General features: G+C 71.2%; 17 non-coding genes across 17 annotated transcripts; all 17 read left to right on the forward strand.

Moving 5' to 3' along the window:
- Positions 1-1,083: 1,083 nt before the first annotated feature.
- LOC132594978 (5S ribosomal RNA) lies at positions 1,084-1,202 on the forward strand. The gene has a single exon (XR_009561147.1). It is a non-coding gene; the product is annotated as a 5S ribosomal RNA (ribosomal RNA).
- A 931-nt stretch (positions 1,203-2,133) lies between these two features.
- Positions 2,134-2,252, forward strand: LOC132594979 (5S ribosomal RNA). The gene has a single exon (XR_009561148.1). It is a non-coding gene; the product is annotated as a 5S ribosomal RNA (ribosomal RNA).
- Positions 2,253-4,947: 2,695 nt separating this feature from the next.
- On the forward strand, positions 4,948-5,066 carry LOC132594980 (5S ribosomal RNA). Its single transcript, XR_009561149.1, has one exon. It is a non-coding gene; the product is annotated as a 5S ribosomal RNA (ribosomal RNA).
- A 931-nt stretch (positions 5,067-5,997) lies between these two features.
- LOC132594981 (5S ribosomal RNA) lies at positions 5,998-6,116 on the forward strand. The gene has a single exon (XR_009561150.1). It is a non-coding gene; the product is annotated as a 5S ribosomal RNA (ribosomal RNA).
- Positions 6,117-7,048: 932 nt separating this feature from the next.
- LOC132594982 (5S ribosomal RNA) lies at positions 7,049-7,167 on the forward strand. The gene has a single exon (XR_009561151.1). It is a non-coding gene; the product is annotated as a 5S ribosomal RNA (ribosomal RNA).
- A 931-nt stretch (positions 7,168-8,098) lies between these two features.
- Positions 8,099-8,217, forward strand: LOC132594983 (5S ribosomal RNA). Its single transcript, XR_009561152.1, has one exon. It is a non-coding gene; the product is annotated as a 5S ribosomal RNA (ribosomal RNA).
- Positions 8,218-9,149: 932 nt separating this feature from the next.
- Positions 9,150-9,268, forward strand: LOC132594985 (5S ribosomal RNA). Its single transcript, XR_009561154.1, has one exon. It is a non-coding gene; the product is annotated as a 5S ribosomal RNA (ribosomal RNA).
- A 931-nt stretch (positions 9,269-10,199) lies between these two features.
- Positions 10,200-10,318, forward strand: LOC132594986 (5S ribosomal RNA). The gene has a single exon (XR_009561155.1). It is a non-coding gene; the product is annotated as a 5S ribosomal RNA (ribosomal RNA).
- Positions 10,319-11,250: 932 nt separating this feature from the next.
- Positions 11,251-11,369, forward strand: LOC132594987 (5S ribosomal RNA). The gene has a single exon (XR_009561156.1). It is a non-coding gene; the product is annotated as a 5S ribosomal RNA (ribosomal RNA).
- A 932-nt stretch (positions 11,370-12,301) lies between these two features.
- On the forward strand, positions 12,302-12,420 carry LOC132594988 (5S ribosomal RNA). The gene has a single exon (XR_009561157.1). It is a non-coding gene; the product is annotated as a 5S ribosomal RNA (ribosomal RNA).
- A 932-nt stretch (positions 12,421-13,352) lies between these two features.
- On the forward strand, positions 13,353-13,471 carry LOC132594989 (5S ribosomal RNA). Its single transcript, XR_009561158.1, has one exon. It is a non-coding gene; the product is annotated as a 5S ribosomal RNA (ribosomal RNA).
- A 933-nt stretch (positions 13,472-14,404) lies between these two features.
- On the forward strand, positions 14,405-14,523 carry LOC132594990 (5S ribosomal RNA). Its single transcript, XR_009561159.1, has one exon. It is a non-coding gene; the product is annotated as a 5S ribosomal RNA (ribosomal RNA).
- A 2,696-nt stretch (positions 14,524-17,219) lies between these two features.
- LOC132595015 (5S ribosomal RNA) lies at positions 17,220-17,338 on the forward strand. The gene has a single exon (XR_009561184.1). It is a non-coding gene; the product is annotated as a 5S ribosomal RNA (ribosomal RNA).
- A 930-nt stretch (positions 17,339-18,268) lies between these two features.
- On the forward strand, positions 18,269-18,387 carry LOC132594991 (5S ribosomal RNA). The gene has a single exon (XR_009561160.1). It is a non-coding gene; the product is annotated as a 5S ribosomal RNA (ribosomal RNA).
- A 2,697-nt stretch (positions 18,388-21,084) lies between these two features.
- Positions 21,085-21,203, forward strand: LOC132594992 (5S ribosomal RNA). Its single transcript, XR_009561161.1, has one exon. It is a non-coding gene; the product is annotated as a 5S ribosomal RNA (ribosomal RNA).
- A 2,695-nt stretch (positions 21,204-23,898) lies between these two features.
- Positions 23,899-24,017, forward strand: LOC132594993 (5S ribosomal RNA). The gene has a single exon (XR_009561162.1). It is a non-coding gene; the product is annotated as a 5S ribosomal RNA (ribosomal RNA).
- Positions 24,018-24,949: 932 nt separating this feature from the next.
- LOC132594994 (5S ribosomal RNA) lies at positions 24,950-25,068 on the forward strand. Its single transcript, XR_009561163.1, has one exon. It is a non-coding gene; the product is annotated as a 5S ribosomal RNA (ribosomal RNA).
- The last annotated feature ends 1,919 nt before the right edge of the window (positions 25,069-26,987 follow it).

Consider the following 26,987-nt stretch of genomic DNA (forward strand, 5'->3'; position numbering starts at 1 on the left):
AAGGTGGGCGGGGGTGGAGGGTGCTCGGTAGCCTGGACGTCGGGCAGGAGGTGAGAGGGGCGGAGGAGCAGCGCTGAGCTGGGAGCCGGGGCCCGCTGGTCCGAGGCCTCGGCCAGTACCGTGAGGGAGGCGGAGGTGGCCACAGGGCGCCGCAAGGGCAGGATCTCAGCCCATTCGGCCGCCGGGTGCCGCACCTCGTGGGGATCGCGGGAGTAATCCAAGTGTCCCGTGGAGGGATGCAGGCTGCGGTTGGACTCGCTGTGAGCACAGCTGGGGAGGCTACGTCTGTGGGCCGGTGGGGTGTCGCGCTACCAGGCGTCGGGCCGGTAGACCCGAGGCACCAGAGCGGATGGAGGCTCAGAGCCCTCCAGACCCAGACTCCGCCGCGGGCCCAGTTGCCGTCCTTTCGGCCCGCGAGCCCCTCGACCTGCACCTGGCCGCCCCCACCGGCGCCCAGCCCCGGCGCCGCCACCTGTGTGCCGGTATGTCCCTCCACAGCTCCCTCCGTCAAAAGCCCCCCCCCACCCCGCCCCTCTGGCGTGTCACCGCGGCCGGGTGCGGGAGCGGGATCGAGGGCAGGGGCCGCTTCCCCGGGCCTGCCGGCCACCAGGGGCGGGGTCCTGAGCTCGGCGGGGGGTGTGGGGGCAAGGGTGGCCTTGCCGGGGCTGAGGGGCCGTGGCGACTCAATGGTGGCTCCCGGTGGCTTCGGGCCAGCTGCTGTCGGGCAGGAGGGCCGGCCCGGGCTGCGGCCGGGCTGCGCCTAGGGCCGCGTGGGCGGGCAGGGCCGATGCCCAAGGGACCGCGGGCCCCGGGCCCTGAAGCCTCCGGGGCCACGTCCCTGTGAGCGACGTGCGGGATCTTGGGCGGGGCGCCAAGCGCCGAAGGGTTTGCTGGGTCACGGCCGCCCTGGGCTGGGAGGTGGTCGCCAAACCCTCCGCCGCCGCCCGATACCCGAGACCTCCGTTGCCCCTGCCTGGGCGGGCGAGGGGGCCCTGCCGGGGCGGGCCGGCCGCCAGGCTGGCGTTAAGGCGCCAGCGCCAGCGAAACTGGGCCTCAAGAGGCCGCCCGCGGCCCCCCGCCCCCGTCTACGGCCATACCACCCTGAACGCGCCCGATCTCGTCTGATCTCGGAAGCTAAGCAGGGTCGGGCCTGGTTAGTACTTGGATGGGAGACCGCCTGGGAATACCGGGTGCTGTAGGCTTTTTGCCTCCCGCTCCGCCCGCCTTCTCCTTTACTCGCCCGCGGCGGGGGCCGCCGGCTCCGCCCCCGCCGGGCCCCGCTGCAGGCCCCACCTCCTCAGGCCCCTCCCACCACGGCGCGCGCCGGCGGGGTCGCTCCCCGCCGGCCCGGCCGGCCAGGCGGCCAGAAGGCGGCCCTGGAAGGCAGGCGCACCCCAGACGCTCCCGGGGTGGCTGGCCCGGACCCAGACTCCGCCGCGGGCCCAGTTGCCGTCCTTTCGGCCCGCGAGCCCCTCGACCTGCACCTGGCCGCCCCCACCGGCGCCCAGCCCCGGCGCCGCCACCTGTGTGCCGGTGTGTCCCTCCACAGCTCCCTCCGACAAAAGCCCCCCCCACCCCGCCCCTCTGGCGTGTCACCGCGGCCGGGTGCGGGAGCGGGATCGAGGGCAGGGGCCGCTTCCCCGGGCCTGCCGGCCACCAGGGGCGGGGTCCTGAGCTCGGCGGGGGGTGTGGGGGCAAGGGTGGCCTTGCCGGGGCTGAGGGGCCGTGGCGACTCAATGGTGGCTCCCGGTGGCTTCGGGCCAGCTGCTGTCGGGCAGGAGGGCCGGCCCGGGCTGCGGCCGGGCTGCGCCTAGGGCCGCGTGGGCGGGCAGGGCCGATGCCCAAGGGACCGCGGGCCCCGGGCCCTGAAGCCTCCGGGGCCACGTCCCTGTGAGCGACGTGCGGGATCTTGGGCGGGGCGCCAAGCGCCGAAGGGTTTGCTGGGTCACGGCCGCCCTGGGCTGGGAGGTGGTCGCCAAACCCTCCGCCGCCGCCCGATACCCGAGACCTCCGTTGCCCCTGCCTGGGCGGGCGAGGGGGCCCTGCCGGGGCGGGCCGGCCGCCAGGCTGGCGTTAAGGCGCCAGCGCCAGCGAAACTGGGCCTCAAGAGGCCGCCCGCGGCGCCCCGCCCCCGTCTACGGCCATACCACCCTGAACGCGCCCGATCTCGTCTGATCTCGGAAGCTAAGCAGGGTCGGGCCTGGTTAGTACTTGGATGGGAGACCGCCTGGGAATACCGGGTGCTGTAGGCTTTTTGCCTCCCGCTCCGCCCGCCTTCTCCTTTACTCGCCCGCGGCGGGGGGGCCGCCGGCTCCGCCCCCGCCGAGCCCCGCTGCAGGCAGTAGTCAAGGTGGGTTTACCTGCCCGAGCAGGAAGCTTGGGCGATGGCAGAAGTGGGAAGAAACTCTTGAGCACAGGTTCTTGGGATCCACGGAGCAGCGCATGCACATGCGATGGGTGCCTACACAGCTGGCTTGCTTGTCTGTGGGGAAAGGCGAGATGGGTCAGGGCCTGGGTTCCTGAGGGGCTGAGAATCAAGGCAGGGATAGAAGAAAGGGGACAGGCCCACATCCCCTGAACCCACGCCGGCGCCCACTCACCTTTGTGGAAAATACGATTGAAAAGTGCCCGCAAGAATCTCTTCAGATGCCTCCAGAGTTGAGGGAAGAAGGGGAGGGGGGAGGCCGGGAGCAGGGTGAGCCCTGAAATCCAACCCTTGTCCCGGTCACACCCCAGCAGCCCTCCCACCTCAGCCCCTTCAAGACCCCAGGGCTCCCCCAACCGCGCTGCACAGATCCTGCCCTGACCATAGTCACCATGTTGATCCCCACGTTGAGCAAGATGAAGCTGACCGGGATCAGAAGAATTGAGTATCCTTGCTCCTGGCATTTCCTGGGGATGGGGCCAGTGAACGGCTCGGCTCGGTAGTAGTTTCGCTCACCCATGGCCGTTGGTCCCAGGACTGCCTGGGCCCTCTGCCCTCCAGTTTTAACTGGGAGCCAGACTGGGTCATAATGGGGCAGGTGGTGAGGTCACAGTGAGGGAGGGGGATGAAAAGGAGGGCCCAGAGTGGCATTCCCTGGTAACCAGGGTCAGGTAAGCTGAGCCTGGACAGTCAAACAGGGCCCGGTGGCCGGCATACATCCCCTCGAGCGGTCATTCATTCGCTCACCGCCCGCTGACTCACTTGTTCAAATGACACATTGCGTCTCTTGGCCCCTCTTGAGACTAGGAAGACCTTGGCCTCAGAGGCCTGCTGAAGGCCTGGCTGGAGTCCAGAGCCTCAGCCTTCTTCATGCCCTTCACTGGGCCTGGAGCTGGACCTGCCCAGATGTGGAACCTCCCAGTTTGGAAGCAACTTCTTGTATGAGGCTCTCTGTGGACAGGGACAGCTGAGACACAGAGGAGGTGCCCAGAGACCAGGGGTTTGGAGTCTGCAGCTGCAGATGTACTTAGTGCATGGTATAGGACCAGGAGGGGCCTGCTGGCAGAACTGTGGCCACTAAACCAAAGGGACCCTCAGGCCAAGAAGGGGACACTGGCTTCTTATTGCAGGAAGCCAAGCGCAGGGACCCAGGCTGGCAGAAGGAGTGGCGCTTCCAAGCCACAGACCACCAATGTTTCCTGGACTCTGGCGCTCTTTATTCCTCTCTCCATGCCCTGCCGCCCCCTGCCCCTGCCCCCACTTGCTGCTGGTAAGTTCATTTTCCCAGTCTGGCTCCCGTGCAGAGAGGGCCTGGAGGCCGAGGTGGAAGGTAGCAGCGAGTTGGCCCGCGCTTGGCCCTCCTGCGGTTGCCGCTTCAGCACCAGACTGTCATACACCTGGTAGTTGGCATTGCCTCCCGGGTTCCGGCTGAGTGGCATGAAGGTGGGCGGGGGTGGAGGGTGCTCGGTAGCCTGGACGTCGGGCAGGAGGTGAGAGGGGCGGAGGAGCAGCGCTGAGCTGGGAGCCGGGGCCCGCTGGTCCGAGGCCTCGGCCAGTACCGTGAGGGAGGCGGAGGTGGCCACAGGGCGCCGCAAGGGCAGGATCTCAGCCCATTCGGCCGCCGGGTGCCGCACCTCGTGGGGATCGCGGGAGTAATCCAAGTGTCCCGTGGAGGGATGCAGGCTGCGGTTGGACTCGCTGTGAGCACAGCTGGGGAGGCTACGTCTGTGGGCCGGTGGGGTGTCGCGCTACCAGGCGTCGGGCCGGTAGACCCGAGGCACCAGAGCGGATGGAGGCTCAGAGCCCTCCAGACCCAGACTCCGCCGCGGGCCCAGTTGCCGTCCTTTCGGCCCGCGAGCCCCTCGACCTGCACCTGGCCGCCCCCACCGGCGCCCAGCCCCGGCGCCGCCACCTGTGTGCCGGTGTGTCCCTCCACAGCTCCCTCCGACAAAAGCCCCCCCCACCCCGCCCCTCTGGCGTGTCACCGCGGCCGGGTGCGGGAGCGGGATCGAGGGCAGGGGCCGCTTCCCCGGGCCTGCCGGCCACCAGGGGCGGGGTCCTGAGCTCGGCGGGGGGTGTGGGGGCAAGGGTGGCCTTGCCGGGGCTGAGGGGCCGTGGCGACTCAATGGTGGCTCCCGGTGGCTTCGGGCCAGCTGCTGTCGGGAAGGAGGGCCGGCCCGGGCTGCGGCCGGGCTGCGCCTAGGGCCGCGTGGGCGGGCAGGGCCGATGCCCAAGGGACCGCGGGCCCCGGGCCCTGAAGCCTCCGGGGCCACGTCCCTGTGAGCGACGTGCGGGATCTTGGGCGGGGCGCCAAGCGCCGAAGGGTTTGCTGGGTCACGGCCGCCCTGGGCTGGGAGGTGGTCGCCAAACCCTCCGCCGCCGCCCGATACCCGAGACCTCCGTTGCCCCTGCCTGGGCGGGCGAGGGGGCCCTGCCGGGGCGGGCCGGCCGCCAGGCTGGCGTTAAGGCGCCAGCGCCAGCGAAACTGGGCCTCAAGAGGCCGCCCGCGGCCCCCCGCCCCCGTCTACGGCCATACCACCCTGAACGCGCCCGATCTCGTCTGATCTCGGAAGCTAAGCAGGGTCGGGCCTGGTTAGTACTTGGATGGGAGACCGCCTGGGAATACCGGGTGCTGTAGGCTTTTTGCCTCCCGCTCCGCCCGCCTTCTCCTTTACTCGCCCGCGGCGGGGGCCGCCGGCTCCGCCCCCGCCGGGCCCCGCTGCAGGCCCCACCTCCTCAGGCCCCTCCCACCACGGCGCGCGCCGGCGGGGTCGCTCCCCGCCGGCCCGGCCGGCCAGGCGGCCAGAAGGCGGCCCTGGAAGGCAGGCGCACCCCAGACGCTCCCGGGGTGGCTGGCCCGGACCCAGACTCCGCCGCGGGCCCAGTTGCCGTCCTTTCGGCCCGCGAGCCCCTCGACCTGCACCTGGCCGCCCCCACCGGCGCCCAGCCCCGGCTCCGCCACCTGTGTGCCGGTGTGTCCCTCCACAGCTCCCTCCGACAAAAGCCCCCCCCACCCCGCCCCTCTGGCGTGTCACCGCGGCCGGGTGCGGGAGCGGGATCGAGGGCAGGGGCCGCTTCCCCGGGCCTGCCGGCCACCAGGGGCGGGGTCCTGAGCTCGGCGGGGGGTGTGGGGGCAAGGGTGGCCTTGCCGGGGCTGAGGGGCCGTGGCGACTCAATGGTGGCTCCCAGTGGCTTCGGGCCAGCTGCTGTCGGGAAGGAGGGCCGGCCCGGGCTGCGGCCGGGCTGCGCCTAGGGCCGCGTGGGCGGGCAGGGCCGATGCCCAAGGGACCGCGGGCCCCGGGCCCTGAAGCCTCCGGGGCCACGTCCCTGTGAGCGACGTGCGGGATCTTGGGCGGGGCGCCAAGCGCCGAAGGGTTTGCTGGGTCACGGCCGCCCTGGGCTGGGAGGTGGTCGCCAAACCCTCCGCCGCCGCCCGATACCCGAGACCTCCGTTGCCCCTGCCTGGGCGGGCGAGGGGGCCCTGCCGGGGCGGGCCGGCCGCCAGGCTGGCGTTAAGGCGCCAGCGCCAGCGAAACTGGGCCTCAAGAGGCCGCCCGCGGCCCCCCGCCCCCGTCTACGGCCATACCACCCTGAACGCGCCCGATCTCGTCTGATCTCGGAAGCTAAGCAGGGTCGGGCCTGGTTAGTACTTGGATGGGAGACCGCCTGGGAATACCGGGTGCTGTAGGCTTTTTGCCTCCCGCTCCGCCCGCCTTCTCCTTTACTCGCCCGCGGCGGGGGCCGCCGGCTCCGCCCCCGCCGGGCCCCGCTGCAGGCCCCACCTCCTCAGGCCCCTCCCACCACGGCGCGCGCCGGCGGGGTCGCTCCCCGCCGGCCCGGCCGGCCAGGCGGCCAGAAGGCGGCCCTGGAAGGCAGCCGCACCCCAGACGCTCCCGGGGTGGCTGGCCCGGACCCAGACTCTGCCGCGGGCCCAGTTGCCGTCCTTTCGGCCCGCGAGCCCCTCGACCTGCACCTGGCCGCCCCCACCGGCGCCCAGCCCCGGCGCCGCCACCTGTGTGCCGGTGTGTCCCTCCACAGCTCCCTCCGACAAAAGCCCCCCCCCACCCCGCCCCTCTGGCGTGTCACCGCGGCCGGGTGCGGGAGCGGGATCGAGGGCAGGGGCCGCTTCCCCGGGCCTGCCGGCCACCAGGGGCGGGGTCCTGAGCTCGGCGGGGGGTGTGGGGGCAAGGGTGGCCTTGCCGGGGCTGAGGGGCCGTGGCGACTCAATGGTGGCTCCCGGTGGCTTCGGGCCAGCTGCTGTCGGGCAGGAGGGCCGGCCCGGGCTGCGGCCGGGCTGCGCCTAGGGCCGCGTGGGCGGGCAGGGCCGATGCCCAAGGGACCGCGGGCCCCGGGCCCTGAAGCCTCCGGGGCCACGTCCCTGTGAGCGACGTGCGGGATCTTGGGCGGGGCGCCAAGCGCCGAAGGGTTTGCTGGGTCACGGCCGCCCTGGGCTGGGAGGTGGTCGCCAAACCCTCCGCCGCCGCCCGATACCCGAGACCTCCGTTGCCCCTGCCTGGGCGGGCGAGGGGGCCCTGCCGGGGCGGGCCGGCCGCCAGGCTGGCGTTAAGGCGCCAGCGCCAGCGAAACTGGGCCTCAAGAGGCCGCCCGCGGCCCCCCGCCCCCGTCTACGGCCATACCACCCTGAACGCGCCCGATCTCGTCTGATCTCGGAAGCTAAGCAGGGTCGGGCCTGGTTAGTACTTGGATGGGAGACCGCCTGGGAATACCGGGTGCTGTAGGCTTTTTGCCTCCCGCTCCGCCCGCCTTCTCCTTTACTCGCCCGCGGCGGGGGCCGCCGGCTCCGCCCCCGCCGGGCCCCGCTGCAGGCCCCACCTCCTCAGGCCCCTCCCACCACGGCGCGCGCCGGCGGGGTCGCTCCCCGCCGGCCCGGCCGGCCAGGCGGCCAGAAGGCGGCCCTGGAAGGCAGGCGCACCCCAGACGCTCCCGGGGTGGCTGGCCCGGACCCAGACTCCGCCGCGGGCCCAGTTGCCGTCCTTTCGGCCCGCGAGCCCCTCGACCTGCACCTGGCCGCCCCCACCGGCGCCCAGCCCCGGCTCCGCCACCTGTGTGCCGGTGTGTCCCTCCACAGCTCCCTCCGACAAAAGCCCCCCCCACCCCGCCCCTCTGGCGTGTCACCGCGGCCGGGTGCGGGAGCGGGATCGAGGGCAGGGGCCGCTTCCCCGGGCCTGCCGGCCACCAGGGGCGGGGTCCTGAGCTCGGCGGGGGGTGTGGGGGCAAGGGTGGCCTTGCCGGGGCTGAGGGGCCGTGGCGACTCAATGGTGGCTCCCGGTGGCTTCGGGCCAGCTGCTGTCGGGAAGGAGGGCCGGCCCGGGCTGCGGCCGGGCTGCGCCTAGGGCCGCGTGGGCGGGCAGGGCCGATGCCCAAGGGACCGCGGGCCCCGGGCCCTGAAGCCTCCGGGGCCACGTCCCTGTGAGCGACGTGCGGGATCTTGGGCGGGGCGCCAAGCGCCGAAGGGTTTGCTGGGTCACGGCCGCCCTGGGCTGGGAGGTGGTCGCCAAACCCTCCGCCGCCGCCCGATACCCGAGACCTCCGTTGCCCCTGCCTGGGCGGGCGAGGGGGCCCTGCCGGGGCGGGCCGGCCGCCAGGCTGGCGTTAAGGCGCCAGCGCCAGCGAAACTGGGCCTCAAGAGGCCGCCCGCGGCCCCCCGCCCCCGTCTACGGCCATACCACCCTGAACGCGCCCGATCTCGTCTGATCTCGGAAGCTAAGCAGGGTCGGGCCTGGTTAGTACTTGGATGGGAGACCGCCTGGGAATACCGGGTGCTGTAGGCTTTTTGCCTCCCGCTCCGCCCGCCTTCTCCTTTACTCGCCCGCGGCGGGGGCCGCCGGCTCCGCCCCCGCCGGGCCCCGCTGCAGGCCCCACCTCCTCAGGCCCCTCCCACCACGGCGCGCGCCGGCGGGGTCGCTCCCCGCCGGCCCGGCCGGCCAGGCGGCCAGAAGGCGGCCCTGGAAGGCAGCCGCACCCCAGACGCTCCCGGGGTGGCTGGCCCGGACCCAGACTCTGCCGCGGGCCCAGTTGCCGTCCTTTCGGCCCGCGAGCCCCTCGACCTGCACCTGGCCGCCCCCACCGGCGCCCAGCCCCGGCGCCGCCACCTGTGTGCCGGTGTGTCCCTCCACAGCTCCCTCCGACAAAAGCCCCCCCCCACCCCGCCCCTCTGGCGTGTCACCGCGGCCGGGTGCGGGAGCGGGATCGAGGGCAGGGGCCGCTTCCCCGGGCCTGCCGGCCACCAGGGGCGGGGTCCTGAGCTCGGCGGGGGGTGTGGGGGCAAGGGTGGCCTTGCCGGGGCTGAGGGGCCGTGGCGACTCAATGGTGGCTCCCGGTGGCTTCGGGCCAGCTGCTGTCGGGCAGGAGGGCCGGCCCGGGCTGCGGCCGGGCTGCGCCTAGGGCCGCGTGGGCGGGCAGGGCCGATGCCCAAGGGACCGCGGGCCCCGGGCCCTGAAGCCTCCGGGGCCACGTCCCTGTGAGCGACGTGCGGGATCTTGGGCGGGGCGCCAAGCGCCGAAGGGTTTGCTGGGTCACGGCCGCCCTGGGCTGGGAGGTGGTCGCCAAACCCTCCGCCGCCGCCCGATACCCGAGACCTCCGTTGCCCCTGCCTGGGCGGGCGAGGGGGCCCTGCCGGGGCGGGCCGGCCGCCAGGCTGGCGTTAAGGCGCCAGCGCCAGCGAAACTGGGCCTCAAGAGGCCGCCCGCGGCCCCCCGCCCCCGTCTACGGCCATACCACCCTGAACGCGCCCGATCTCGTCTGATCTCGGAAGCTAAGCAGGGTCGGGCCTGGTTAGTACTTGGATGGGAGACCGCCTGGGAATACCGGGTGCTGTAGGCTTTTTGCCTCCCGCTCCGCCCGCCTTCTCCTTTACTCGCCCGCGGCGGGGGCCGCCGGCTCCGCCCCCGCCGGGCCCCGCTGCAGGCCCCACCTCCTCAGGCCCCTCCCACCACGGCGCGCGCCGGCGGGGTCGCTCCCCGCCGGCCCGGCCGGCCAGGCGGCCAGAAGGCGGCCCTGGAAGGCAGGCGCACCCCAGACGCTCCCGGGGTGGCTGGCCCGGACCCAGACTCCGCCGCGGGCCCAGTTGCCGTCCTTTCGGCCCGCGAGCCCCTCGACCTGCACCTGGCCGCCCCCACCGGCGCCCAGCCCCGGCTCCGCCACCTGTGTGCCGGTGTGTCCCTCCACAGCTCCCTCCGACAAAAGCCCCCCCCACCCCGCCCCTCTGGCGTGTCACCGCGGCCGGGTGCGGGAGCGGGATCGAGGGCAGGGGCCGCTTCCCCGGGCCTGCCGGCCACCAGGGGCGGGGTCCTGAGCTCGGCGGGGGGTGTGGGGGCAAGGGTGGCCTTGCCGGGGCTGAGGGGCCGTGGCGACTCAATGGTGGCTCCCGGTGGCTTCGGGCCAGCTGCTGTCGGGAAGGAGGGCCGGCCCGGGCTGCGGCCGGGCTGCGCCTAGGGCCGCGTGGGCGGGCAGGGCCGATGCCCAAGGGACCGCGGGCCCCGGGCCCTGAAGCCTCCGGGGCCACGTCCCTGTGAGCGACGTGCGGGATCTTGGGCGGGGCGCCAAGCGCCGAAGGGTTTGCTGGGTCACGGCCGCCCTGGGCTGGGAGGTGGTCGCCAAACCCTCCGCCGCCGCCCGATACCCGAGACCTCCGTTGCCCCTGCCTGGGCGGGCGAGGGGGCCCTGCCGGGGCGGGCCGGCCGCCAGGCTGGCGTTAAGGCGCCAGCGCCAGCGAAACTGGGCCTCAAGAGGCCGCCCGCGGCCCCCCGCCCCCGTCTACGGCCATACCACCCTGAACGCGCCCGATCTCGTCTGATCTCGGAAGCTAAGCAGGGTCGGGCCTGGTTAGTACTTGGATGGGAGACCGCCTGGGAATACCGGGTGCTGTAGGCTTTTTGCCTCCCGCTCCGCCCGCCTTCTCCTTTACTCGCCCGCGGCGGGGGCCGCCGGCTCCGCCCCCGCCGGGCCCCGCTGCAGGCCCCACCTCCTCAGGCCCCTCCCACCACGGCGCGCGCCGGCGGGGTCGCTCCCCGCCGGCCCGGCCGGCCAGGCGGCCAGAAGGCGGCCCTGGAAGGCAGCCGCACCCCAGACGCTCCCGGGGTGGCTGGCCCGGACCCAGACTCTGCCGCGGGCCCAGTTGCCGTCCTTTCGGCCCGCGAGCCCCTCGACCTGCACCTGGCCGCCCCCACCGGCGCCCAGCCCCGGCGCCGCCACCTGTGTGCCGGTGTGTCCCTCCACAGCTCCCTCCGACAAAAGCCCCCCCCCACCCCGCCCCTCTGGCGTGTCACCGCGGCCGGGTGCGGGAGCGGGATCGAGGGCAGGGGCCGCTTCCCCGGGCCTGCCGGCCACCAGGGGCGGGGTCCTGAGCTCGGCGGGGGGTGTGGGGGCAAGGGTGGCCTTGCCGGGGCTGAGGGGCCGTGGCGACTCAATGGTGGCTCCCGGTGGCTTCGGGCCAGCTGCTGTCGGGCAGGAGGGCCGGCCCGGGCTGCGGCCGGGCTGCGCCTAGGGCCGCGTGGGCGGGCAGGGCCGATGCCCAAGGGACCGCGGGCCCCGGGCCCTGAAGCCTCCGGGGCCACGTCCCTGTGAGCGACGTGCGGGATCTTGGGCGGGGCGCCAAGCGCCGAAGGGTTTGCTGGGTCACGGCCGCCCTGGGCTGGGAGGTGGTCGCCAAACCCTCCGCCGCCGCCCGATACCCGAGACCTCCGTTGCCCCTGCCTGGGCGGGCGAGGGGGCCCTGCCGGGGCGGGCCGGCCGCCAGGCTGGCGTTAAGGCGCCAGCGCCAGCGAAACTGGGCCTCAAGAGGCCGCCCGCGGCCCCCCGCCCCCGTCTACGGCCATACCACCCTGAACGCGCCCGATCTCGTCTGATCTCGGAAGCTAAGCAGGGTCGGGCCTGGTTAGTACTTGGATGGGAGACCGCCTGGGAATACCGGGTGCTGTAGGCTTTTTGCCTCCCGCTCCGCCCGCCTTCTCCTTTACTCGCCCGCGGCGGGGGCCGCCGGCTCCGCCCCCGCCGGGCCCCGCTGCAGGCCCCACCTCCTCAGGCCCCTCCCACCACGGCGCGCGCCGGCGGGGTCGCTCCCCGCCGGCCCGGCCGGCCAGGCGGCCAGAAGGCGGCCCTGGAAGGCAGCCGCACCCCAGACGCTCCCGGGGTGGCTGGCCCGGACCCAGACTCTGCCGCGGGCCCAGTTGCCGTCCTTTCGGCCCGCGAGCCCCTCGACCTGCACCTGGCCGCCCCCACCGGCGCCCAGCCCCGGCGCCGCCACCTGTGTGCCGGTGTGTCCCTCCACAGCTCCCTCCGACAAAAGCCCCCCCCCACCCCGCCCCTCTGGCGTGTCACCGCGGCCGGGTGCGGGAGCGGGATCGAGGGCAGGGGCCGCTTCCCCGGGCCTGCCGGCCACCAGGGGCGGGGTCCTGAGCTCGGCGGGGGGTGTGGGGGCAAGGGTGGCCTTGCCGGGGCTGAGGGGCCGTGGCGACTCAATGGTGGCTCCCGGTGGCTTCGGGCCAGCTGCTGTCGGGCAGGAGGGCCGGCCCGGGCTGCGGCCGGGCTGCGCCTAGGGCCGCGTGGGCGGGCAGGGCCGATGCCCAAGGGACCGCGGGCCCCGGGCCCTGAAGCCTCCGGGGCCACGTCCCTGTGAGCGACGTGCGGGATCTTGGGCGGGGCGCCAAGCGCCGAAGGGTTTGCTGGGTCACGGCCGCCCTGGGCTGGGAGGTGGTCGCCAAACCCTCCGCCGCCGCCCGATACCCGAGACCTCCGTTGCCCCTGCCTGGGCGGGCGAGGGGGCCCTGCCGGGGCGGGCCGGCCGCCAGGCTGGCGTTAAGGCGCCAGCGCCAGCGAAACTGGGCCTCAAGAGGCCGCCCGCGGCCCCCCGCCCCCGTCTACGGCCATACCACCCTGAACGCGCCCGATCTCGTCTGATCTCGGAAGCTAAGCAGGGTCGGGCCTGGTTAGTACTTGGATGGGAGACCGCCTGGGAATACCGGGTGCTGTAGGCTTTTTGCCTCCCGCTCCGCCCGCCTTCTCCTTTACTCGCCCGCGGCGGGGGCCGCCGGCTCCGCCCCCGCCGGGCCCCGCTGCAGGCCCCACCTCCTCAGGCCCCTCCCACCACGGCGCGCGCCGGCGGGGTCGCTCCCCGCCGGCCCGGCCGGCCAGGCGGCCAGAAGGCGGCCCTGGAAGGCAGGCGCACCCCAGACGCTCCCGGGGTGGCTGGCCCGGACCCAGACTCCGCCGCGGGCCCAGTTGCCGTCCTTTCGGCCCGCGAGCCCCTCGACCTGCACCTGGCCGCCCCCACCGGCGCCCAGCCCCGGCGCCGCCACCTGTGTGCCGGTGTGTCCCTCCACAGCTCCCTCCGACAAAAGCCCCCCCCCACCCCGCCCCTCTGGCGTGTCACCGCGGCCGGGTGCGGGAGCGGGATCGAGGGCAGGGGCCGCTTCCCCGGGCCTGCCGGCCACCAGGGGCGGGGTCCTGAGCTCGGCGGGGGGTGTGGGGGCAAGGGTGGCCTTGCCGGGGTTGAGGGGCCGTGGCGACTCAATGGTGGCTCCCGGTGGCTTCGGGCCAGCTGCTGTCGGGCAGGAGGGCCGGCCCGGGCTGCGGCCGGGCTGCGCCTAGGGCCGCGTGGGCGGGCAGGGCCGATGCCCAAGGGACCGCGGGCCCCGGGCCCTGAAGCCTCCGGGGCCACGTCCCTGTGAGCGACGTGCGGGATCTTGGGCGGGGCGCCAAGCGCCGAAGGGTTTGCTGGGTCACGGCCGCCCTGGGCTGGGAGGTGGTCGCCAAACCCTCCGCCGCCGCCCGATACCCGAGACCTCCGTTGCCCCTGCCTGGGCGGGCGAGGGGGCCCTGCCGGGGCGGGCCGGCCGCCAGGCTGGCGTTAAGGCGCCAGCGCCAGCGAAACTGGGCCTCAAGAGGCCGCCCGCGGCCCCCCGCCCCCGTCTACGGCCATACCACCCTGAACGCGCCCGATCTCGTCTGATCTCGGAAGCTAAGCAGGGTCGGGCCTGGTTAGTACTTGGATGGGAGACCGCCTGGGAATACCGGGTGCTGTAGGCTTTTTGCCTCCCGCTCCGCCCGCCTTCTCCTTTACTCGCCCGCGGCGGGGGGCCGCCGGCTCCGCCCCCGCCGGGCCCCGCTGCAGGCCCCACCTCCTCAGGCCCCTCCCACCACGGCGCGCGCCGGCGGGGTCGCTCCCCGCCGGCCCGGCCGGCCAGGCGGCCAGAAGGCGGCCCTGGAAGGCAGCCGCACCCCAGACGCTCCCGGGGTGGCTGGCCCGGACCCAGACTCCGCCGCGGGCCCAGTTGCCGTCCTTTCGGCCCGCGAGCCCCTCGACCTGCACCTGGCCGCCCCCACCGGCTCCCAACCCCGGCGCCGCCACCTGTGTGCCGGTGTGTCCCTCCACAGCTCCCTCCGACAAAAGCCCCCCCCCACCCCGCCCCTCTGGCGTGTCACCGCGGCCGGGTGCGGGAGCGGGATCGAGGGCAGGGGCCGCTTCCCCGGGCCTGCCGGCCACCAGGGGCGGGGTCCTGAGCTCGGCGGGGGGTGTGGGGGCAAGGGTGGCCTTGCCGGGGCTGAGGGGCCGTGGCGACTCAATGGTGGCTCCCGGTGGCTTCGGGCCAGCTGCTGTCGGGCAGGAGGGCCGGCCCGGGCTGCGGCCGGGCTGCGCCTAGGGCCGCGTGGGCGGGCAGGGCCGATGCCCAAGGGACCGCGGGCCCCGGGCCCTGAAGCCTCCGGGGCCACGTCCCTGTGAGCGACGTGCGGGATCTTGGGCGGGGCGCCAAGCGCCGAAGGGTTTGCTGGGTCACGGCCGCCCTGGGCTGGGAGGTGGTCGCCAAACCCTCCGCCGCCGCCCGATACCCGAGACCTCCGTTGCCCCTGCCTGGGCGGGCGAGGGGGCCCTGCCGGGGCGGGCCGGCCGCCAGGCTGGCGTTAAGGCGCCAGCGCCAGCGAAACTGGGCCTCAAGAGGCCGCCCGCGGCCCCCCGCCCCCGTCTACGGCCATACCACCCTGAACGCGCCCGATCTCGTCTGATCTCGGAAGCTAAGCAGGGTCGGGCCTGGTTAGTACTTGGATGGGAGACCGCCTGGGAATACCGGGTGCTGTAGGCTTTTTGCCTCCCGCTCCGCCCGCCTTCTCCTTTACTCGCCCGCGGCGGGGGGGCCGCCGGCTCCGCCCCCGCCGAGCCCCGCTGCAGGCAGTAGTCAAGGTGGGTTTACCTGCCCGAGCAGGAAGCTTGGGCGATGGCAGAAGTGGGAAGAAACTCTTGAGCACAGGTTCTTGGGATCCACGGAGCAGCGCATGCACATGCGATGGGTGCCTACACAGCTGGCTTGCTTGTCTGTGGGGAAAGGCGAGATGGGTCAGGGCCTGGGTTCCTGAGGGGCTGAGAATCAAGGCAGGGATAGAAGAAAGGGGACAGGCCCACATCCCCTGAACCCACGCCGGCGCCCACTCACCTTTGTGGAAAATACGATTGAAAAGTGCCCGCAAGAATCTCTTCAGATGCCTCCAGAGTTGAGGCAAGAAGGGGGGGGGGAGGCCGGGAGCAGGGTGAGCCCTGAAATCCAACCCTTGTCCCGGTCACACCCCAGCAGCCCTCCCACCTCAGCCCCTTCAAGACCCCAGGGCTCCCCCAACCGCGCTGCACAGATCCTGCCCTGACCATAGTCACCATGTTGATCCCCACGTTGAGCAAGATGAAGCTGACCGGGATCAGAAGAATTGAGTATCCTTGCTCCTGGCATTTCCTGGGGATGGGGCCAGTGAACGGCTCGGCTCGGTAGTAGTTTCGCTCACCCATGGCCGTTGGTCCCAGGACTGCCTGGGCCCTCTGCCCTCCAGTTTTAACTGGGAGCCAGACTGGGTCATAATGGGGCAGGTGGTGAGGTCACAGTGAGGGAGGGGGATGAAAAGGAGGGCCCAGAGTGGCATTCCCTGGTAACCAGGGTCAGGTAAGCTGAGCCTGGACAGTCAAACAGGGCCCGGTGGCCGGCATACATCCCCTCGAGCGGTCATTCATTCGCTCACCGCCCGCTGACTCACTTGTTCAAATGACACATTGCGTCTCTTGGCCCCTCTTGAGACTAGGAAGACCTTGGCCTCAGAGGCCTGCTGAAGGCCTGGCTGGAGTCCAGAGCCTCAGCCTTCTTCATGCCCTTCACTGGGCCTGGAGCTGGACCTGCCCAGATGTGGAACCTCCCAGTTTGGAAGCAACTTCTTGTATGAGGCTCTCTGTGGACAGGGACAGCTGAGACACAGAGGAGGTGCCCAGAGACCAGGGGTTTGGAGTCTGCAGCTGCAGATGTACTTAGTGCATGGTATAGGACCAGGAGGGGCCTGCTGGCAGAACTGTGGCCACTAAACCAAAGGGACCCTCAGGCCAAGAAGGGGACACTGGCTTCTTATTGCAGGAAGCCAAGCGCAGGGACCCAGGCTGGCAGAAGGAGTGGCGCTTCCAAGCCACAGACCACCAATGTTTCCTGGACTCTGGCGCTCTTTATTCCTCTCTCCATGCCCTGCCGCCCCCTGCCCCTGCCCCCACTTGCTGCTGGTAAGTTCATTTTCCCAGTCTGGCTCCCGTGCAGAGAGGGCCTGGAGGCCGAGGTGGAAGGTAGCAGCGAGTTGGCCCGCGCTTGGCCCTCCTGCGGTTGCCGCTTCAGCACCAGACTGTCATACACCTGGTAGTTGGCATTGCCTCCCGGGTTCCGGCTGAGTGGCATGAAGGTGGGCGGGGGTGGAGGGTGCTCGGTAGCCTGGACGTCGGGCAGGAGGTGAGAGGGGCGGAGGAGCAGCGCTGAGCTGGGAGCCGGGGCCCGCTGGTCCGAGGCCTCGGCCAGTACCGTGAGGGAGGCGGAGGTGGCCACAGGGCGCCGCAAGGGCAGGATCTCAGCCCATTCGGCCGCCGGGTGCCGCACCTCGTGGGGATCGCGGGAGTAATCCAAGTGTCCCGTGGAGGGATGCAGGCTGCGGTTGGACTCGCTGTGAGCACAGCTGGGGAGGCTACGTCTGTGGGCCGGTGGGGTGTCGCGCTACCAGGCGTCGGGCCGGTAGACCCGAGGCACCAGAGCGGATGGAGGCTCAGAGCCCTCCAGAACCAGACTCCGCCATGGGCCCAGTTGCCGTCCTTTCGGCCCGCGAGCCCCTCGACCTGCACCTGGCCGCCCCCACCGGCGCCCAGCCCCGGCGCCGCCACCTGTGTGCCGGTGTGTCCCTCCACAGCTCCCTCCGACAAAAGCCCCACCCCCACCCCGCCCCTCTGGCGTGTCACCGCGGCCGGGTGCGGGAGCGGGATCGAGGGCAGGGGCCGCTTCCCCGGGCCTGCCGGCCACCAGGGGCGGGGTCCTGAGCTCGGCGGGGGGTGTGGGGGCAAGGGTGGCCTTGCCGGGGCTGAGGGGCCGTGGCGACTCAATGGTGGCTCCCGGTGGCTTCGGGCCAGCTGCTGTCGGGCAGGAGGGCCGGCCCGGGCTGCGGCCGGGCTGCGCCTAGGGCCGCGTGGGCGGGCAGGGCCGATGCCCAAGGGACCGCGGGCCCCGGGCCCTGAAGCCTCCGGGGCCACGTCCCTGTGAGCGACGTGCGGGATCTTGGGCGGGGCGCCAAGCGCCGAAGGGTTTGCTGGGTCACGGCCGCCCTGGGCTGGGAGGTGGTCGCCAAACCCTCCGCCGCCGCCCGATACCCGAGACCTCCGTTGCCCCTGCCTGGGCGGGCGAGGGGGCCCTGCCGGGGCGGGCCGGCCGCCAGGCTGGCGTTAAGGCGCCAGCGCCAGCGAAACTGGGCCTCAAGAGGCCGCCCGCGGTCCCCCGCCCCCGTCTACGGCCATACCACCCTGAACGCGCCCGATCTCGTCTGATCTCGGAAGCTAAGCAGGGTCGGGCCTGGTTAGTACTTGGATGGGAGACCGCCTGGGAATACCGGGTACTGTAGGCTTTTTGCCTCCCGCTCCGCCCGCCTTCTCATTTACTCGCCCGCGGCGGGGGCCGCCGGCTCCGCCCCCGCCGGGCCCCGCTGCAGGCCCCACCTCCTCAGGCCCCTCCCACCACGGCGCGCGCCGGCGGGGTCGCTCCCCGCCGGCCCGGCCGGCCAGGCGGCCAGAAGGCGGCCCTGGAAGGCAGGCGCACCCCAGACGCTCCCGGGGTGGCTGGCCCGGACCCAGACTCCGCCGCGGGCCCAGTTGCCGTCCTTTCGGCCCGCGAGCCCCTCGACCTGCACCTGGCCGCCCCCACCGGCGCCCAGCCCCGGCGCCGCCACCTGTGTGCCGGTGTGTCCCTCCACAGCTCCCTCCGACAAAACCCCCCCCACCCCGCCCCCCTGGCGTGTCAACGCGGCCGGGTGCGGGAGCGGGATCGAGGGCAGGGGCCGCTTCCCCGGGCCTGCCGGCCACCAGGGGCGGGGTCCTGAGCTCGGCGGGGGGTGTGGGGGCAAGGGTGGCCTTGCCGGGGCTGAGGGGCCGTGGCGACTCAATGGTGGCTCCCAGTGGCTTCGGGCCAGCTGCTGTCGGGCAGGAGGGCCGGCCCGGGCTGCGGCCGGGCTGCGCCTAGGGCCGCGTGGGCGGGCAGGGCCGATGCCCAAGGGACCGCGGGCCCCGGGCCCTGAAGCCTCCGGGACCACGTCCCTGTGAGCGACGTGCGGGATCTTGGGCGGGGCGCCAAGCGCCGAAGGGTTTGCTGGGTCACGGCCGCCCTGGGCTGGGAGGTGGTCGCCAAACCCTCCGCCGCCGCCCGATACCCGAGACCTCCGTTGCCCCTGCCTGGGCGGGCGAGGGGGCCCTGCCGGGGCGGGCCGGCCTCCAGGCTGGCGTTAAGGCGCCAGCGCCAGCGAAACTGGGCCTCAAGAGGCCGCCCGCGGCGCCCCGCCCCCGTCTACGGCCATACCACCCTGAACGCGCCCGATCTCGTCTGATCTCGGAAGCTAAGCAGGGTCGGGCCTGGTTAGTACTTGGATGGGAGACCGCCTGGGAATACCGGGTGCTGTAGGCTTTTTGCCTCCCGCTCCGCCCGCCTTCTCCTTTACTCGCCCGCGGCGGGGGGGCCGCCGGCTCCGCCCCCGCCGAGCCCCGCTGCAGGCAGTAGTCAAGGTGGGTTTACCTGCCCGAGCAGGAAGCTTGGGCGATGGCAGAAGTGGGAAGAAACTCTTGAGCACAGGTTCTTGGGATCCACGGAGCAGCGCATGCACATGCGATGGGTGCCTACACAGCTGGCTTGCTTGTCTGTGGGGAAAGGCGAGATGGGTCAGGGCCTGGGTTCCTGAGGGGCTGAGAATCAAGGCAGGGATAGAAGAAAGGGGACAGGCCCACATCCCCTGAACCCACGCCGGCGCCCACTCACCTTTGTGGAAAATACGATTGAAAAGTGCCCGCAAGAATCTCTTCAGATGCCTCCAGAGTTGAGGGAAGAAGGGGAGGGGGGAGGCCGGGAGCAGGGTGAGCCCTGAAATCCAACCCTTGTCCCGGTCACACCCCAGCAGCCCTCCCACCTCAGCCCCTTCAAGACCCCAGGGCTCCCCCAACCGCGCTGCACAGATCCTGCCCTGACCATAGTCACCATGTTGATCCCCACGTTGAGCAAGATGAAGCTGACCGGGATCAGAAGAATTGAGTATCCTTGCTCCTGGCATTTCCTGGGGATGGGGCCAGTGAACGGCTCGGCTCGGTAGTAGTTTCGCTCACCCATGGCCGTTGGTCCCAGGACTGCCTGGGCCCTCTGCCCTCCAGTTTTAACTGGGAGCCAGACTGGGTCATAATGGGGCAGGTGGTGAGGTCACAGTGAGGGAGGGGGATGAAAAGGAGGGCCCAGAGTGGCATTCCCTGGTAACCAGGGTCAGGTAAGCTGAGCCTGGACAGTCAAACAGGGCCCGGTGGCCGGCATACATCCCCTCGAGCGGTCATTCATTCGCTCACCGCCCGCTGACTCACTTGTTCAAATGACACATTGCGTCTCTTGGCCCCTCTTGAGACTAGGAAGACCTTGGCCTCAGAGGCCTGCTGAAGGCCTGGCTGGAGTCCAGAGCCTCAGCCTTCTTCATGCCCTTCACTGGGCCTGGAGCTGGACCTGCCCAGATGTGGAACCTCCCAGTTTGGAAGCAACTTCTTGTATGAGGCTCTCTGTGGACAGGGACAGCTGAGACACAGAGGAGGTGCCCAGAGACCAGGGGTTTGGAGTCTGCAGCTGCAGATGTACTTAGTGCATGGTATAGGACCAGGAGGGGCCTGCTGGCAGAACTGTGGCCACTAAACCAAAGGGACCCTCAGGCCAAGAAGGGGACACTGGCTTCTTATTGCAGGAAGCCAAGCGCAGGGACCCAGGCTGGCAGAAGGAGTGGCGCTTCCAAGCCACAGACCACCAATGTTTCCTGGACTCTGGCGCTCTTTATTCCTCTCTCCATGCCCTGCCGCCCCCTGCCCCTGCCCCCACTTGCTGCTGGTAAGTTCATTTTCCCAGTCTGGCTCCCGTGCAGAGAGGGCCTGGAGGCCGAGGTGGAAGGTAGCAGCGAGTTGGCCCGCGCTTGGCCCTCCTGCGGTTGCCGCTTCAGCACCAGACTGTCATACACCTGGTAGTTGGCATTGCCTCCCGGGTTCCGGCTGAGTGGCATGAAGGTGGGCGGGGGTGGAGGGTGCTCGGTAGCCTGGACGTCGGGCAGGAGGTGAGAGGGGCGGAGGAGCAGCGCTGAGCTGGGAGCCGGGGCCCGCTGGTCCGAGGCCTCGGCCAGTACCGTGAGGGAGGCGGAGGTGGCCACAGGGCGCCGCAAGGGCAGGATCTCAGCCCATTCGGCCGCCGGGTGCCGCACCTCGTGGGGATCGCGGGAGTAATCCAAGTGTCCCGTGGAGGGATGCAGGCTGCGGTTGGACTCGCTGTGAGCACAGCTGGGGAGGCTACGTCTGTGGGCCGGTGGGGTGTCGCGCTACCAGGCGTCGGGCCGGTAGACCCGAGGCACCAGAGCGGATGGAGGCTCAGAGCCCTCCAGAACCAGACTCCGCCATGGGCCCAGTTGCCGTCCTTTCGGCCCGCGAGCCCCTCGACCTGCACCTGGCCGCCCCCACCGGCGCCCAGCCCCGGCGCCGCCACCTGTGTGCCGGTGTGTCCCTCCACAGCTCCCTCCGACAAAAGCCCCACCCCCACCCCGCCCCTCTGGCGTGTCACCGCGGCCGGGTGCGGGAGCGGGATCGAGGGCAGGGGCCGCTTCCCCGGGCCTGCCGGCCACCAGGGGCGGGGTCCTGAGCTCGGCGGGGGGTGTGGGGGCAAGGGTGGCCTTGCCGGGGCTGAGGGGCCGTGGCGACTCAATGGTGGCTCCCGGTGGCTTCGGGCCAGCTGCTGTCGGGCAGGAGGGCCGGCCCGGGCTGCGGCCGGGCTGCGCCTAGGGCCGCGTGGGCGGGCAGGGCCGATGCCCAAGGGACCGCGGGCCCCGGGCCCTGAAGCCTCCGGGGCCACGTCCCTGTGAGCGACGTGCGGGATCTTGGGCGGGGCGCCAAGCGCCGAAGGGTTTGCTGGGTCACGGCCGCCCTGGGCTGGGAGGTGGTCGCCAAACCCTCCGCCGCCGCCCGATACCCGAGACCTCCGTTGCCCCTGCCTGGGCGGGCGAGGGGGCCCTGCCGGGGCGGGCCGGCCGCCAGGCTGGCGTTAAGGCGCCAGCGCCAGCGAAACTGGGCCTCAAGAGGCCGCCCGCGGCCCCCCGCCCCCGTCTACGGCCATACCACCCTGAACGCGCCCGATCTCGTCTGATCTCGGAAGCTAAGCAGGGTCGGGCCTGGTTAGTACTTGGATGGGAGACCGCCTGGGAATACCGGGTGCTGTAGGCTTTTTGCCTCCCGCTCCGCCCGCCTTCTCCTTTACTCGCCCGCGGCGGGGGGGCCGCCGGCTCCGCCCCCGCCGAGCCCCGCTGCAGGCAGTAGTCAAGGTGGGTTTACCTGCCCGAGCAGGAAGCTTGGGCGATGGCAGAAGTGGGAAGAAACTCTTGAGCACAGGTTCTTGGGATCCACGGAGCAGCGCATGCACATGCGATGGGTGCCTACACAGCTGGCTTGCTTGTCTGTGGGGAAAGGCGAGATGGGTCAGGGCCTGGGTTCCTGAGGGGCTGAGAATCAAGGCAGGGATAGAAGAAAGGGGACAGGCCCACATCCCCTGAACCCACGCCGGCGCCCACTCACCTTTGTGGAAAATACGATTGAAAAGTGCCCGCAAGAATCTCTTCAGATGCCTCCAGAGTTGAGGCAAGAAGGGGGGGGGGAGGCCGGGAGCAGGGTGAGCCCTGAAATCCAACCCTTGTCCCGGTCACACCCCAGCAGCCCTCCCACCTCAGCCCCTTCAAGACCCCAGGGCTCCCCCAACCGCGCTGCACAGATCCTGCCCTGACCATAGTCACCATGTTGATCCCCACGTTGAGCAAGATGAAGCTGACCGGGATCAGAAGAATTGAGTATCCTTGCTCCTGGCATTTCCTGGGGATGGGGCCAGTGAACGGCTCGGCTCGGTAGTAGTTTCGCTCACCCATGGCCGTTGGTCCCAGGACTGCCTGGGCCCTCTGCCCTCCAGTTTTAACTGGGAGCCAGACTGGGTCATAATGGGGCAGGTGGTGAGGTCACAGTGAGGGAGGGGGATGAAAAGGAGGGCCCAGAGTGGCATTCCCTGGTAACCAGGGTCAGGTAAGCTGAGCCTGGACAGTCAAACAGGGCCCGGTGGCCGGCATACATCCCCTCGAGCGGTCATTCATTCGCTCACCGCCCGCTGACTCACTTGTTCAAATGACACATTGCGTCTCTTGGCCCCTCTTGAGACTAGGAAGACCTTGGCCTCAGAGGCCTGCTGAAGGCCTGGCTGGAGTCCAGAGCCTCAGCCTTCTTCATGCCCTTCACTGGGCCTGGAGCTGGACCTGCCCAGATGTGGAACCTCCCAGTTTGGAAGCAACTTCTTGTATGAGGCTCTCTGTGGACAGGGACAGCTGAGACACAGAGGAGGTGCCCAGAGACCAGGGGTTTGGAGTCTGCAGCTGCAGATGTACTTAGTGCATGGTATAGGACCAGGAGGGGCCTGCTGGCAGAACTGTGGCCACTAAACCAAAGGGACCCTCAGGCCAAGAAGGGGACACTGGCTTCTTATTGCAGGAAGCCAAGCGCAGGGACCCAGGCTGGCAGAAGGAGTGGCGCTTCCAAGCCACAGACCACCAATGTTTCCTGGACTCTGGCGCTCTTTATTCCTCTCTCCATGCCCTGCCGCCCCCTGCCCCTGCCCCCACTTGCTGCTGGTAAGTTCATTTTCCCAGTCTGGCTCCCGTGCAGAGAGGGCCTGGAGGCCGAGGTGGAAGGTAGCAGCGAGTTGGCCCGCGCTTGGCCCTCCTGCGGTTGCCGCTTCAGCACCAGACTGTCATACACCTGGTAGTTGGCATTGCCTCCCGGGTTCCGGCTGAGTGGCATGAAGGTGGGCGGGGGTGGAGGGTGCTCGGTAGCCTGGACGTCGGGCAGGAGGTGAGAGGGGCGGAGGAGCAGCGCTGAGCTGGGAGCCGGGGCCCGCTGGTCCGAGGCCTCGGCCAGTACCGTGAGGGAGGCGGAGGTGGCCACAGGGCGCCGCAAGGGCAGGATCTCAGCCCATTCGGCCGCCGGGTGCCGCACCTCGTGGGGATCGCGGGAGTAATCCAAGTGTCCCGTGGAGGGATGCAGGCTGCGGTTGGACTCGCTGTGAGCACAGCTGGGGAGGCTACGTCTGTGGGCCGGTGGGGTGTCGCGCTACCAGGCGTCGGGCCGGTAGACCCGAGGCACCAGAGCGGATGGAGGCTCAGAGCCCTCCAGACCCAGACTCCGCCGCGGGCCCAGTTGCCGTCCTTTCGGCCCGCGAGCCCCTCGACCTGCACCTGGCCGCCCCCACCGGCGCCCAGCCCCGGCGCCGCCACCTGTGTGCCGGTATGTCCCTCCACAGCTCCCTCCGTCAAAAGCCCCCCCCCACCCCGCCCCTCTGGCGTGTCACCGCGGCCGGGTGCGGGAGCGGGATCGAGGGCAGGGGCCGCTTCCCCGGGCCTGCCGGCCACCAGGGGCGGGGTCCTGAGCTCGGCGGGGGGTGTGGGGGCAAGGGTGGCCTTGCCGGGGCTGAGGGGCCGTGGCGACTCAATGGTGGCTCCCGGTGGCTTCGGGCCAGCTGCTGTCGGGCAGGAGGGCCGGCCCGGGCTGCGGCCGGGCTGCGCCTAGGGCCGCGTGGGCGGGCAGGGCCGATGCCCAAGGGACCGCGGGCCCCGGGCCCTGAAGCCTCCGGGGCCACGTCCCTGTGAGCGACGTGCGGGATCTTGGGCGGGGCGCCAAGCGCCGAAGGGTTTGCTGGGTCACGGCCGCCCTGGGCTGGGAGGTGGTCGCCAAACCCTCCGCCGCCGCCCGATACCCGAGACCTCCGTTGCCCCTGCCTGGGCGGGCGAGGGGGCCCTGCCGGGGCGGGCCGGCCGCCAGGCTGGCGTTAAGGCGCCAGCGCCAGCGAAACTGGGCCTCAAGAGGCCGCCCGCGGCCCCCCGCCCCCGTCTACGGCCATACCACCCTGAACGCGCCCGATCTCGTCTGATCTCGGAAGCTAAGCAGGGTCGGGCCTGGTTAGTACTTGGATGGGAGACCGCCTGGGAATACCGGGTGCTGTAGGCTTTTTGCCTCCCGCTCCGCCCGCCTTCTCCTTTACTCGCCCGCGGCGGGGGCCGCCGGCTCCGCCCCCGCCGGGCCCCGCTGCAGGCCCCACCTCCTCAGGCCCCTCCCACCACGGCGCGCGCCGGCGGGGTCGCTCCCCGCCGGCCCGGCCGGCCAGGCGGCCAGAAGGCGGCCCTGGAAGGCAGGCGCACCCCAGACGCTCCCGGGGTGGCTGGCCCGGACCCAGACTCCGCCGCGGGACCAGTTGCCGTCCTTTCGGCCCGCGAGCCCCTCGACCTGCACCTGGCCGCCCCCACCGGCGCCCAACCCCGGCGCCGCCACCTGTGTGCCGGTGTGTCCCTCCACAGCTCCCTCCGACAAAAGCCCCCCCCCACCCCGCCCCTCTGGCGTGTCACCGCGGCCGGGTGCGGGAGCGGGATCGAGGGCAGGGGCCGCTTCCCCGGGCCTGCCGGCCACCAGGGGCGGGGTCCTGAGCTCGGCGGGGGGTGTGGGGGCAAGGGTGGCCTTGCCGGGGCTGAGGGGCCGTGGCGACTCAATGGTGGCTCCCGGTGGCTTCGGGCCAGCTGCTGTCGGGCAGGAGGGCCGGCCCGGGCTGCGGCCGGGCTGCGCCTAGGGCCGCGTGGGCGGGCAGGGCCGATGCCCAAGGGACCGCGGGCCCCGGGCCCTGAAGCCTCCGGGGCCACGTCCCTGTGAGCGACGTGCGGGATCTTGGGCGGGGCGCCAAGCGCCGAAGGGTTTGCTGGGTCACGGCCGCCCTGGGCTGGGAGGTGGTCGCCAAACCCTCCGCCGCCGCCCGATACCCGAGACCTCCGTTGCCCCTGCCTGGGCGGGCGAGGGGGCCCTGCCGGGGCGGGCCGGCCGCCAGGCTGGCGTTAAGGCGCCAGCGCCAGCGAAACTGGGCCTCAAGAGGCCGCCCGCGGCCCCCCGCCCCCGTCTACGGCCATACCACCCTGAACGCGCCCGATCTCGTCTGATCTCGGAAGCTAAGCAGGGTCGGGCCTGGTTAGTACTTGGATGGGAGACCGCCTGGGAATACCGGGTGCTGTAGGCTTTTTGCCTCCCGCTCCGCCCGCCTTCTCCTTTACTCGCCCGCGGCGGGGGGGCCGCCGGCTCCGCCCCCGCCGAGCCCCGCTGCAGGCAGTAGTCAAGGTGGGTTTACCTGCCCGAGCAGGAAGCTTGGGCGATGGCAGAAGTGGGAAGAAACTCTTGAGCACAGGTTCTTGGGATCCACGGAGCAGCGCATGCACATGCGATGGGTGCCTACACAGCTGGCTTGCTTGTCTGTGGGGAAAGGCGAGATGGGTCAGGGCCTGGGTTCCTGAGGGGCTGAGAATCAAGGCAGGGATAGAAGAAAGGGGACAGGCCCACATCCCCTGAACCCACGCCGGCGCCCACTCACCTTTGTGGAAAATACGATTGAAAAGTGCCCGCAAGAATCTCTTCAGATGCCTCCAGAGTTGAGGGAAGAAGGGGAGGGGGGAGGCCGGGAGCAGGGTGAGCCCTGAAATCCAACCCTTGTCCCGGTCACACCCCAGCAGCCCTCCCACCTCAGCCCCTTCAAGACCCCAGGGCTCCCCCAACCGCGCTGCACAGATCCTGCCCTGACCATAGTCACCATGTTGATCCCCACGTTGAGCAAGATGAAGCTGACCGGGATCAGAAGAATTGAGTATCCTTGCTCCTGGCATTTCCTGGGGATGGGGCCAGTGAACGGCTCGGCTCGGTAGTAGTTTCGCTCACCCATGGCCGTTGGTCCCAGGACTGCCTGGGCCCTCTGCCCTCCAGTTTTAACTGGGAGCCAGACTGGGTCATAATGGGGCAGGTGGTGAGGTCACAGTGAGGGAGGGGGATGAAAAGGAGGGCCCAGAGTGGCATTCCCTGGTAACCAGGGTCAGGTAAGCTGAGCCTGGACAGTCAAACAGGGCCCGGTGGCCGGCATACATCCCCTCGAGCGGTCATTCATTCGCTCACCGCCCGCTGACTCACTTGTTCAAATGACACATTGCGTCTCTTGGCCCCTCTTGAGACTAGGAAGACCTTGGCCTCAGAGGCCTGCTGAAGGCCTGGCTGGAGTCCAGAGCCTCAGCCTTCTTCATGCCCTTCACTGGGCCTGGAGCTGGACCTGCCCAGATGTGGAACCTCCCAGTTTGGAAGCAACTTCTTGTATGAGGCTCTCTGTGGACAGGGACAGCTGAGACACAGAGGAGGTGCCCAGAGACCAGGGGTTTGGAGTCTGCAGCTGCAGATGTACTTAGTGCATGGTATAGGACCAGGAGGGGCCTGCTGGCAGAACTGTGGCCACTAAACCAAAGGGACCCTCAGGCCAAGAAGGGGACACTGGCTTCTTATTGCAGGAAGCCAAGCGCAGGGACCCAGGCTGGCAGAAGGAGTGGCGCTTCCAAGCCACAGACCACCAATGTTTCCTGGACTCTGGCGCTCTTTATTCCTCTCTCCATGCCCTGCCGCCCCCTGCCCCTGCCCCCACTTGCTGCTGGTAAGTTCATTTTCCCAGTCTGGCTCCCGTGCAGAGAGGGCCTGGAGGCCGAGGTGGAAGGTAGCAGCGAGTTGGCCCGCGCTTGGCCCTCCTGCGGTTGCCGCTTCAGCACCAGACTGTCATACACCTGGTAGTTGGCATTGCCTCCCGGGTTCCGGCTGAGTGGCATGAAGGTGGGCGGGGGTGGAGGGTGCTCGGTAGCCTGGACGTCGGGCAGGAGGTGAGAGGGGCGGAGGAGCAGCGCTGAGCTGGGAGCCGGGGCCCGCTGGTCCGAGGCCTCGGCCAGTACCGTGAGGGAGGCGGAGGTGGCCACAGGGCGCCGCAAGGGCAGGATCTCAGCCCATTCGGCCGCCGGGTGCCGCACCTCGTGGGGATCGCGGGAGTAATCCAAGTGTCCCGTGGAGGGATGCAGGCTGCGGTTGGACTCGCTGTGAGCACAGCTGGGGAGGCTACGTCTGTGGGCCGGTGGGGTGTCG

This window comes from Globicephala melas, unplaced genomic scaffold (assembly GCF_963455315.2).
Source record: "Globicephala melas unplaced genomic scaffold, mGloMel1.2 SCAFFOLD_346, whole genome shotgun sequence".
NCBI classification, from domain to species: Eukaryota; Metazoa; Chordata; class Mammalia; order Artiodactyla; family Delphinidae; genus Globicephala; species Globicephala melas.